Below are 12,527 nucleotides of genomic sequence, written 5' to 3' on the forward strand. Positions count from 1 at the left end.
GGAGGTGGCTAAGAGGAGAGCTGGTTTTAACTGAGCTAAGGAGGTGCTCCATCGGAAGGGGGTGAAGTTCGGGATGCTGCAGCCAGCGCGATTGTGGGTCACGTTCCAAGATCAGCACCACTATTTTGAAAAGCCTGATGAGGCATGGAACTTTATACAGACTGAAAAGTTGGACTCAAATTGAGGGTTTGTCGTGGGGGGATGTTTACTGTGTTCACTGTGTTTATTACGTTTGGGGAATGTTCTTTTGGTTTGAGTGCTGGGTGGGGATGGGTGAATGGACTAGGTGTGGGGGCTGTGGGCGTCGGTGTTGGAGGGGCAGGCCCCCACTGAGGAAGAGGGGGAGTGGAGGCCCGGGGATGGGGAGTTGGGGTAAGGCCGCAAAAAGGAGCTGCGCCAGAGGGGGCGGGGCCGGCTCAGGAAAGCGCGGGCTTTTTCCCGCGGTAGGGAAGGACGGGGGTGGGGCCGGGGGGGGGGGGGGGAGAGATGGGGCGGTGCTGGAGAGGAGCGCACACTGACTGCCTTGGGGAGGGGGGATTCTCACACTGGGGAGTCGATGGAATGGCGGGAGAGGCCGGGGTCAGCAGGAGTCAGCTGGCTTACGGGAGTGTCATGGGGGGAGCAAAATGGCTAGATGTGGATCTAGCGGGGGGAGGGGGGGAACAGGGTTGCTGCTGCATTGGCCAAAAGGGAGCTGGAAGTAGGAGAGGTAGTCGGGGCGGGGGTCCGCCGCCTGGGGGACTGGAGGGTGCGGGAGGCGTGGGCACGTGGCTGGCCTAGAAAAGGAGATGGCTAGTCGGCAGGGGGTGGGGGGGGGGGCCTGAACGTGTGACCTACCTCGGCATAGCCGCACCCAGAAGTCCAAATTGTATCCTTTTATTAATCCGGCTGATAACTTAGAATGTGAGGGGCCTGAACGGGCCGGTCACGAGGGCCCGGGTGTTCGCGCACTTAAAGGGACTGAAGGCAGACGTGGTTATGCTCCAGGAGACACATCTGAAGGTGGCAGATCAGGTTAGGCTGAGAAAGGGATGGGTAGGGCAGGTCTTTCATTCAGGGCTGGATGCGAAGAACAGAGGTGTGTGGTAGTATGTATTGGGGGTCATGTGGGACTGGAAGCCCTAATGTCATTGGCTGACAGATCCCGGGTCCTGGTTGGCCGTTGACCTCTAGCTCCGCCCTGAAGGTGGAGTATAAGAAGCCGGAGTCTTCCCCCGCAGGACAGTTTACTATCGAGCTGCGGGGGAACAGACACGCTTAATAAAGCCTCATCGACTTCACTCTATTCGTCTCACGGAGTCTTTGTGCGCTACAATTTATTAAGCGTGCCTAAAAAGGACTATGGAGCTCAGGATCATTCCAGAATGCCTGAGGATCAGCCCCCACGCAGTGAACGCGGCAGCAGCCTTCAAGCACTGGCAGACTTGCTTCGAGGCCTACCTCAGAACGACCACCGGCCGGGTCACAGAAGACCAAAAACTGCAGGTCCTGCACTCGAGGGTGAGCACGGAGATTTTCTCCCTCATCGAAGACGCGGAGGATTTCCAGACGGCGTTCGCAGCACTGAAAAGTCTCTATGTCCGCCCTGTTAACCAAATCTACGCTCGCTACCAGCTCGCGACGAGACGGCAAGCTCCCGGAGAATCGATGGACGAATTCTACGCCGCGCTGCTGATTTTGGGACGAGCCTGCAGCTGCCCGTCGGTGAACGCAAACAAACACACGGACATGTTAATGCGTGATGCTTTTGTGGCAGGTATGCAATCCTCCCAAATCCGCCAAAGAATTCTAGAAAAAGAGTCGCTAGGACTCTCAGAGGCACGGGCCCTAGCAGCCTCCCTAGATGTGGCCGCGCGTAATACCCGCGCCTATGGCCCCGACCGCGCGGCAGCCCATTGGGCCCCGTACGTACCAGTCGCGGCAAACCCCCTACCCCCCCCCCCGGACACCCCACAGGCTTGCGCGGTCCAAACGCCGAGTCGCACCGGGGGCGCCCGCTGTTATTTCTGCGGCCAGGCGAAACACCCCCGACAGCGCTGCCCGGCCCGCGCAGCTATCTGCAAAAGCTGCGGGAAAAAGGGCCATTATGCCATTGTGTGCCGGTCCCGCGAGGTCGCCGCTGTCCCGGGAGAACAGGGAGCCCTGCAAGCCGTTTACGTGTCCCAACCCCCCCAGCACGCCATGTACGACCCGCAGGCGCAGCCGCTCTGGGTCCCGACCACCGCGGTCCCGGGAGAACAGGGAGCCCTGCACGCCGCTTACGCTCCCCAACCCCCCTCCCCGCAGCCCATGTATGACCCGCCGCCGGCGCTACCGCTTTGGGTCCCGGCCAACACTCTCCACGGAGAGGAGGGAGTTTTGTGCGTCCCTAATGCCCCCCTAACCCCCACCCCGCGCCCCACGCCTGACCCACCGGCGCCATCTACTTGGGCCCCGACCACCGCTGTCCCCGGTGAGGGAGCTCCGCGCGGTCCTAGCGCTCGCGGTCCTAGCGCTCGGGGTCCTAGCGCTCGCGGTCCTAGCGCTCCCCAGCCCCCCCAGCGCACCATGTGCGACCCACAGACGCCGCCATTTTGGGTCCCGGCCACCACGAGGGGAGGAGGGGCGCCGCCATCTTGGACCGCCCCAGACCTGTACGACGCGTGGGGGCGGCCATTTTGTCCACCCCCGCCGCCATCTTGTGACCCCCCAGCCACGTGCGATGTATGGGGGCGGCCATTTTGTCCATTCCCGACGCCATCTCGGACGGCAACAACGGACCCCACTCCACTACTACAACCACGTCTCGCTTCAATTACGCTCGATCAAGCTCGGCCCCGGACACTCCAGACGACGACGACAACGGTGCTAATAAACGGCCACGAGACGCCATGCCTAGTCGACTCCGGGAGCACGGAGAGCTTTATACACCCCGACACGGTAAGACGCTGTTCCTTGACCACCTATCCCAGCGCACAAAAGATTTCCCTAGCTGCAGGATCCCACTCCGTACAGATCCAGGGATTCTGCATAGTTACCCTAACGGTGCAGGGGAGGGAGTTCAAAAACTACAAACTAAACGTCCTTCCCCAACTCTGTGCCCCCACCTTGCTGGGATTAGATTTCCAATGCAATCTACAGAGCCTTACGTTCAAATTCGGCGGCCCAATACCCCCACTCACTATCTGCGGCCTCGCAACCCTCAAGGTGCAACCCCCGTCCTTGTTTGCGAACCTCACCCCGGATTGCAAACCCGTCGCCACTAGGAGCAGACGGTACAGCGCCCAGGACCGGACCTTCATTCGGTCTGAAGTCCAGCGGCTACTAAAGGAGGGCATAATCCAGGCCAGCAATAGTCCCTGGAGAGCGCAGGTGGTAGTAGTGAAGACAGGGGAGAAACAAAGGATGGTCATTGACTATAGCCAGACCATCAACAGGTACACACAACTAGACACGTACCCTCTCCCCTGCATATCCAACATGGTCAACCGGATTGCCCAATATAAAGTCTTCTCCACCGTGGACCTCAAGTCCGCCTACCATCAGCTCCCCATCCGCCCAAATGACCGCAAGTACACAGCCTTCGAGGCAGATGGGCGATTATACCATTTCCTACGGGTCCCTTTTGGCGTCACAAACGGGGTCTCGGTCTTCCAACGGGAGATGGACCGAATGGTTGATCAACATGGGTTGCGGGCCACGTTCCCGTATCTCGACAATGTAACCATCTGCGGCCACGATCAGCAGGACCACGACGCCAACCTCCAAAAATTCCTCCAGACCGCCAAAGCCTTGAACCTCACGTACAACGAGGACAAGTGCGTTTTTAGCACCGATTGGCTAGCCATTCTGGGCTACGTAGTGCGCAATGGGATAATAGGCCCCGACCCCGAATGTATGCGCGCACTCATGGAATTTCCCCTCCCGCACTGCCCAAAAGCCCTGAAACGCTGCCTGGGATTCTTTTCGTACTACGCCCAGTGGGTCCCCCAGTACGCAGACAAGGCCCGCCCCCTAATACAGACCACGACCTTCCCTCTGTCGACAGAGGCTCGCCAGGCCTTCAGCCGCATCAAAGCGGATATCGCAAAGGCCACGATGCGCGCCATCGACGAGTCCCTCCCCTTCCAGGTCGAGAGCGACGCCTCCGACGTAGCTCTAGTGGCCACCCTTAACCAAGCGGGCAGACCCGTGGCCTTTTTCTCCCGGACCCTCCACGCCTCAGAAATCCGCCACTCTTCAGTAGAAAAGGAAGCCCAAGCCATAGTGGAAGCTGTGCGACATTGGAGGCATTACCTGGCCGGCAGGAGATTCACTCTCCTCACTGACCAACGCTCGGTAGCCTTCATGTTCGATAATGCACAGCGGGGCAAAATCAAAAACGACAAGATCTTAAGGTGGAGGATCGAGCTCTCCACCTTCAACTATGAGATTTTGTATCGTCCCGGAAAGCTGAACGAGCCGTCCGATGCCCTATCCCGCGGCACATGTGCCAACGCACAAATTAACTGCCTCCAAACCCTCCACGAGGACCTCTGCCACCTGGGGGTCACTCGGTTTTACCACTTCATCAAGTCCCGCAATCTCCCATACTCTTTAGAGGAGGTCCGTACAGTCACAAGGGACTGCCACATCTGCGCGGAATGCAAGCCGCATTTTTTCAGGCCGGATGGAGCGCACCTGATTCAGGCTTCCCGCCCCTTTGAACGCCTCAGTCTCGATTTCAAAGGGCCCCTCCCCTCCACCGACCGCAACGCATATTTTCTTAATGTGGTGGACGAATACTCCCGCTTCCCTTTTGCCATTCCCTGTTCTGACATGACCGCGGCCACAGTCATTAAAGCCCTGAACAGCATCTTCACACTGTTCGGTTACCCCGCATACGTCCACAGCGACAGGGGGTCCTCTTTCATGAGTGACGAGCTGCGTCAGTTCCTGCTCAACAAGGGCATAGCCTCAAGCAGGACGACCAGCTACAACCCCCGGGGGAACGGGCAAGTAGAGAGGGAGAACGGCACGGTCTGGAAGGCCGTCCTACTGGCCCTACGGTCCAGGGACCTCCCAGTTTCACGGTGGCAGGAGGTCCTCCCGGACGCTCTCCCCTCCATCCGGTCGCTATTATGTACGAGCACTAATCAAACGCCTCATGAGCGTCTCCTTGTTTTCCCTAGGAGGTCCTCCTCTGGAACGTCGCTGCCGACCTGGCTGGCGGCCCCAGGACCCATCCTGCTCCGAAAGCATGTGCGGGCACATAAGGCGGACCCGTTGGTCGAAAGGGTTCACCTCCTCCACGCGAACCCCCAGTACGCCTACGAGGAGTACCCCGACGGCCGACAGGACACGGTCTCCCTGCGGGATCTGGCGCCCGCCGGCAACACGCACACCCCCCCGACACCATCAACCCAACCCCCCCCCTTCCTGCCACCGCCGCACCCCGCGACCGCCCCCTTCCCAGGAGGATCGGTTCCCCTCCCCTCAGCACCGACCAAGAATAAAGCCCAAGCTGAAACCGTAAGGCTCCTGGAGGCGACAACACCGGTACAAGCACCACCACCACCGGGGCCGAGGCGATCGACACGGACGACCAGACCACCCGACCGACTCGTGGCGTCGATCTAAAACTAAATATGGACTTTCACAAGAACATTTTGCTTTTCTTCCTATACCCTCTGTAAATAGTTGCAACAGGACAAAATTGTACAATACTGTATTGCCATGTGAATGTTTTTTTTTCCTCCCAGGACCAGCCCTGTAAACCCTTACCACCATACGAAGCATCACCCCGCCGGGTTCATTTTTGACAAGGGGTGAATGTGGTAGTATGTATTGGGGGTCATGTGGGACTGGAAGCCCTAATGTCATTGGCTGACAGATCCCGGGTCCTGGTTGGCCGTTGACCTCTAGCTCCGCCCTGAAGGCGGAGTATAAGAAGCCGGAGTCTTCCCCCGCAGGCCAGTTTACTATCGAGCTGCGGGGGAACAGACACGCTTAATAAAGCCTCATCGACTTCACTCTATTCGTCTCACGGAGTCTTTGTGCACTACAGGTTGCAATACTGGTGGGAAAGCGGGTGTCGTTTGAGGCAATGAATACTGTAGTGGATAATGGAGGTCGATATGTGATGGTGAGTGGTAGGTTGCAGGGGGTGCGGGTGGTACTGGTGAACGTATATGCCCCGAATTGGGATGATGCCGAATTTATGAAACGCATGCTGGGTCGGATTCCGGACCTGGAGGTGGGAAGTTTGATAATGGGGGGGAACTTCAACACGGTGCTGGACCCAGCACTGGATCGCTCTAAGTCCAGAACGGATAAGAGGACGGCTGCGGACAAGATGCTCAGGGGGTTTATGGACCAGATGGGGGGAGTGGATCCATGGAGGTTTGTCAGGCCGCTGGCCAGGGAATTTTCTTTCTTTTCCCACGACCTTAGAGCCTACTCCCAGATAGATTTTTTCATTTTGAGTAGGGCGATAATCCCGAAAGTGGAGGGAACGGAATATTCGGCCATAGCCATCTCGGACCACGCCCCGCATTGGGTGGAGCTGGAGTTAGGAGAGGAGAGGGACCAGCGCCTGCTGTGGCGCCTTGATGTGGGACTATTGGCGGATGAGGAGGTGTGCGGGCGGGTGCAGGGATGCATTGAAAGATATTTGGAGGCCAACGACAACGGGGAGGTGCAGGTGGGGGTAGCCTGGGAGGCGCTGAAGGCGGTGGTCAGGGGAGAGCTAATCTCCATTAGGGCCCACAGGGAGAAGAGAGAGGGGAGGGAGACGGAGAGGTTGGTGGGGGAGATTTTAAGGGTGGACAGGAGGAATGCAGAGGCCCCCGAGGAGGGGCAACTCAGGGAGTGACGGAACCTCCAGACGGAGTTCGACCTGTTGACCACAGGGAAAGCAGAGGCACAGTGGAGGAAAGCGCAGGGGGTGACGTATGAGTATGGGGAGAAGGCGAGTCGGATGCTGGCACATCAGCTTCATAAGAGGGAGGCAGCGAGGGAGATTGGTGGAGTTAAGGATAGAGGGGGGAATACGGTGGGGAGTGCGGTGAGAGTAAACAAGGTATTTAGGGACTTCTATGGGGATCTGTACAGGTCTGAGCCCCCAGCGGGGGAGGAGAGGATGCGATGATTCTTAGATCAGCTGAGGTTCCCGAGGGTGGAGGAGGTGACTGGTTTGGGGGCACCGATTGGGCTGGAGGAGCTGGTTAAAGGATTGGGGAGCATGCAGGCGGGGAAGGCCCCGGGGCTGTATGGGTTCCCGGTTGAATTCTACAGGAGCTACGTGGACCTGCTGGGCCCGTTGCTAGTGAGGACTTTCAATAAGGCGAGGAAGGGGGGTCCTTGCCCCCGACAATGTCTAGGGTGCTGATTTCTTTGATCCTGAAGCGGGACAAGGATCCACTGCAATATGGGTCGCATAGACCGATCTCGCTCCTCAATGTTGATGCTAAGTTGCTGGCAAATGTGCTGGCTACGAGAATTGAGGACTGTGTCCCAGGGGTGATTCATGAGGACCAGACGGGATTTGTGAACAGTAGGCAGCTAAATACAAATGTGCGGAGGCTCCTCAACGTGATTATGATGCCCCCGGTGGAGGGGGAAGCGGAGGTAGTGGCAACTATGGACGCGGAGCAGGCCTTTGACCGGGTGGAGTGGGAGTATCTTTGGGAAGTGTTGCGGAGGTTTGGGTTCGGGGAGGGGTTCATCAGCTGGGTCAGGCTGCTAGAAAGAGCCCCGGTGGCGATTGTGGCTACGAATCGGCGGAGGTCAGAGTACTTCCGGCTGTACCGGGGGACGAGGCAGGGGTGCCCCCTATCCCCCTTGTTGTTTGCACTGGCAATTGAGCCTCTGGCCATGGCACTGAGGGAGTCCAGGAAATGGAGGGGACTGGTCCGGGGGGGGAGAGGAACACCGGGTGTCGTTGTATGCCGACGACCTGTTGTTGTATGTGGCAGTTCCAGTGGAGGGGATGGCGGAGGTCATGCGGATCCTAAGGGAGTTTGGGGACTTTTTGGGGTATAAACTCAATGTAGGGAAGAGTGAGCTCTTTGTGGTGCATTCAGGGGACCAGGGAAGGGGGATAGACGAGCTGCCGCTGAAGAGGGCGGAAAGGAGCTTTCGGTACCTGGGGATCCAAGTAGCTAGGAGTTGGGGGGCCCTGCACAAACTCAATTTGACGTGGTTGGTGGAGCAGATGGAGGAGGATTTTAAAAGATGGGACATGCTGCCACTCTCACTAGCGGGTAGGGTGCAGTCGGTCAAAATGACGGTCCTCCCGAGGTTTCTCTTTGTGTTCCAGTGCCTTCCCATTATGATCCCCAAGGCCTTTTTCAAACGGGTAAGTAGGAGCATCATGGGTTTTGTGTGGGCGAATAAGACCCCGAGGGTAAAGAGGGTGTTTCTGGAGCGTAGCAGGGACGGGGGGGGGGGGGGCTGGCACTGCCGAATTTGTGCGGCTATTATTGGGCAGCCAATGTGACGATGATCTGTAAGTGGGTAATGGAGGGAGAGGGGGCGGCGTGGAAGGGGTTAGAGATGGTGTCCTGTGTGGGCACGAGCCTGAGGGCACCGCTGCCGCTCTCGCCAACAAGGTACACCACGAGTCCGGTGGTGGCGGCGACGTTGAAGATCTGGGGGCAGTGGAGGCGACACAGGGGCGAGGTGGGAGCCTCGGTTTGGTCCCCGATTCGGGAGAATCATCGGTTCGTCCCGGGAAGGATGGATGGGGGGTTTCGGAGCTGGCATCGGGCAGGGATTAGAAGAATGGGGGACCTGTTCATCGATGGGGCGTTTGCGAGCCTAGGGGCGCTGGAGGAGAAGTTTGGGTTACCCCCGGGGAACGCTTTCAGGTGCATGCAAGTGAGGGTGTTTGTGAGGCGACAGGTGAGGGAATTCCCGCTGCTCCCGGCACAGGGGATTCAGGACAGGGTGATTTCGAGTGTATGGGTTGGAGAAGGCAAGGTTTCGGCGATTTACCAGGACTGAAGGAAGAGGAGGAGGCCTCGGTGGAGGAGTTAAAGGGCAAGTGGGAGGAGGAGCTTGGGGAGGAGATAGATGAGGGTCTGTGGGCCGATGCCCTGAGTAGGGTTAATTCTTCCTCCTCTTGCGCCAGGCTCAGACTAATACAGTTCAAAGTTACTCACAGAGCGCATATGACAGGGGCGAGGTTGAGTAGGTTCTTTGGGGTGGAGGACAGATGTGGGAGGTGCTCGGGAAGCCCGGCAAATCACGTCCATATGTTCTGGTCATGCCCGGCACTGGGTGGGTTTTGGAGGGGTTTTGCGAGGACCATGTCCAAGGTGGTGAACGCCCAGGTCAAGCCGAGCTGGGGGTTGGCATTATTTGGGGTAACGGACGAACCGGGAGTGCAGGAGGCAAAAGAGGCCGGTATTCTGGCCTTTGAGTCCCTGGTAGCCCGGCGGAGGATTTTGCTCCTATGGAAAGATGCGAAGCCCCCTCGTGTGGAAGCTTGGATCAATGACATGGCAGGGTTCATCAAGCTGGAGAGGATAAAGTTTGCCTTGCGAGGGTCTGTGCAGGGGTTCCCCAGGCGGTGGCAACCGTTCCTAGACTATCTCGTGGAGCGTTAGGAGGAGGTCAGCAGCAGCAGCCCAGGGGCGGGGAGTGGGGGGGGGTTCTTTTGGGGGGGGCGTTTGGGTGGGGGGGGGGAGGGTTCTTTTGGGTGGGGGCGTTTGGGTGGGTGGTGGGAGCTTCCCTATTGGTGCTTTTAAATGTCATATGGGGGGTTATCGTATATGGGGGAAATCCAATGTATAATTTTTGTATAATTTTTGATTGTTGTGTTCTTGTTTCTTTCTTTTTGTTGTGTGGGTGGGGGTTGTTGAAAATCTGTTGAAAAATTTGAATAAATATATTTTTTAAAAAATAAAATAAAAGGGTACAATTTGAGGCGGAGGGCACAGTCGTGGATGGGGGTGGCAGGTTCATTATGGCGAGGGGTAAGCTCGAAGGGGTGAGAGTAGTCCTGGTCAGTGTGTATGCCCCTAATTGGGACGATGTGGATTTTATTAGGAGGATGCTAGGGAAGATCCCCGACTTGGACACGTGTAAGCTGATCATGGGCGGGGACTTTAATACAGTCCTGGACCCGAGCCTGGACCGGTCATGTTCAAGAACGGGCAGGTTGTCAGCCAGCGATGGCAAAGGAACTGAGAGGGTTCATGGAGCAAACGGGGGGAGCAGATCCGTGGAGATTTAGCCGGCCGACGGCGAGGGAGTTCTCGTACTACTCCCACGTCCACAAGGTGTATTCCCGAATTGACTACTTTGTTGTGAGTAGGGACCTGCTGGCCAGAATGGTGGGGGCAGAATATTCGTCAATTGCCATATCGGACCATGCTCTGCACTGGGTAGACCTGCAGTTTTGTAAGGACAGCTTTCAGCGCCCACCATGGAGGCTGGAAGTTGGACTACTCGCGGATGAGGCGGCGTGTGAGAGGCTGAGGAAATGCATGCAGAATTACCTGCAGGTGAACGATACTGGAGAAGTCTCGGCAGCTCTGGGAGGCATTGAAAGCAGTGGTGAGAGGGGAGCTGATTTCAATCTGAGAGTACAGGGACAGGACAGATAGGGTAGAGATGGACCGACTGATTAAGGAAATTCTACGGACGGACGGGGGTTACGCGGAATCCCCGAGGCCAGAGTTACTCAGGAAACGACAGAGGCTGCAGGCCGAATTTGGGGTGCTGACTACAGGCAAGGCTGTAGAGCAGCTTAGAAAGGTAAAATGGGGGTGATTTATGAGCATGGGGAGAAGGCCAGTAGAATGCTTGGGGAGGGTAGAGGACTCCCGGGTCCTCCGAACCCCAAAGATTGCCACCTCAAGGCTCATTACCACCCCAGTTTTCAATACCCAGGACATGACATCTGCGAATCCCTGCCAATACCCCCTGAGTTTAGGGCACGACCAGAACATGTGTACATGGTTAGCCGGCCCTCCGGCGCATCTAGCACACTTATCCTCCAGCCCAAAGAATTTGCTCATCCAGGCCACTGTCATGTGGGCCTGGTGCACGACCTTAAACTGGATCAGGCTGAGCCTGGCGCATGTTGCAGTTGTGTTTACTCTGCTCAGGGCTTCCGCCCAGATACCGTCCTCCATCTCCCCCCCCGAGCTCCTCTTCCCACTTAAGCTTCAGGTCCTCAGTCTGCATATCCTCAGCTCCCATTAGCTCCTTGTAGACGTCTGAGCTGCAGATATGTGCCCCCGCATTTCGGGTCAGAGGCCGCGCCATACTCCATGACGGACTCCGATCGCGGAGCTGGACCTCCCAAATAGTGCCCCCGATCGGCCACGCACCTGACACTGACCGCCCGCCCAAAAATTGCCCAGTCCCATATGAGGCCCCCCTCTGTCCTCCGATCGGCCCGCCCCCGACCATGGCGGCCACGGACTGAGTCCGCAACCACCTCGCGAGTATCCCGAACGGCAGGACCATGAGTGGTCCACGCCTTCGGGACTTCAGCCGGTCTGAGTACGCCGCTTGCCTGGAGAATCGGGTAACCAGCGCCGGTCCCGATTCCGTGTGCGGAAATGGATTCTCCACCCCAGTGCTGGACGCGAAGAATTCAGCCCCAGGGTTCGGCAACGGGGCGGAGAACCCGTTTTCCCACTCAAAATCGGGACCGGCACCAGTTCTGCTTTTCTCCGCCCCCCGAAAAGAAGCGTGCTAACCGAGTATCCACCGCCTCAGGTCATTGCCTGAAGCCCGCCCCGCTATTCTCCGTCCCCGACTGGCCGAATTCCCGACGGCGTAGTTCTAATCTGGTCCTGCTGTTCGGGAACTTTGTTCCGGGGCCGCCACAGTCGGGGGAGGGTCGATCGGAGGACGGGGGTGGGGTGGGGCTTCATTCGGTGCTGTGGGCTATGTGTGTGGGCGGTCCAGGTCGGGCGAGCGGCCTATGCGGGGCACTATTTCCGTGCTCCAGGTCTGCGGGCTGAGTCCGCCATGGAGTACGGCGTGGCCGCTGGAGGCCGTCGCCGTGCGCATGCGCGGCCTCTGACCCGGAAGTGCAGGGGGGCCGTATCGGCAGCTGGAGCTGCGAGCTCTACGACAGCTGCCTGCTAGCCCCCTGCAAGATGGTGAATCTATGGCCTTTTGACGCCAGTTTTCCTGGCGTAAAAGACCAGCTTTGACGACAGCATGGGGACATAGTCCCAGCAATGGAGAATCCAGCCCCAGTTTCAGAAGGAGGCCAATCGGCCCATCGTGTCCAAGCCAGCTTTTCAAATCAACTCAGCTAATCTCACTCCCCACAGTCCTTTCTTTCTGCAAATTCTTTTCGATATAGTCATGGGGAATCCCGAAACCCGATCCCAAATATTAGGGTATTAATCTGATGGGGGCAGGAATGCATTGCCTTTCGTCCAGAGGTAGTTTTAGTCCCCCACCTACACTGTCCCCCCCCCTCCCCGAACAAGCTGAATTAAAATCAAGGCTCCCGTTTCAGTTCTTATTACTTCAATGATGTAAACTTTCTGTTCTGGGATGAGTGAGACACCTGAGGTTATTTTCCGCTGAACCAA

General features: G+C 57.7%; 1 protein-coding gene across 14 annotated transcripts in view; it reads right to left on the bottom strand.

Annotated features, from left to right (window-relative positions):
* LOC140426973 (myotilin-like) overlaps nucleotides 1-12,527 on the bottom strand; it is a 467,248-nt gene that overhangs the window by 103,800 nt on the left and 350,921 nt on the right. The gene's annotated exons all lie outside the window — the stretch shown is intronic.

The sequence above is a fragment of the Scyliorhinus torazame genome, chromosome 7 (assembly GCF_047496885.1).
Source record: "Scyliorhinus torazame isolate Kashiwa2021f chromosome 7, sScyTor2.1, whole genome shotgun sequence".
NCBI lineage: Eukaryota > Metazoa > Chordata > Chondrichthyes > Carcharhiniformes > Scyliorhinidae > Scyliorhinus > Scyliorhinus torazame.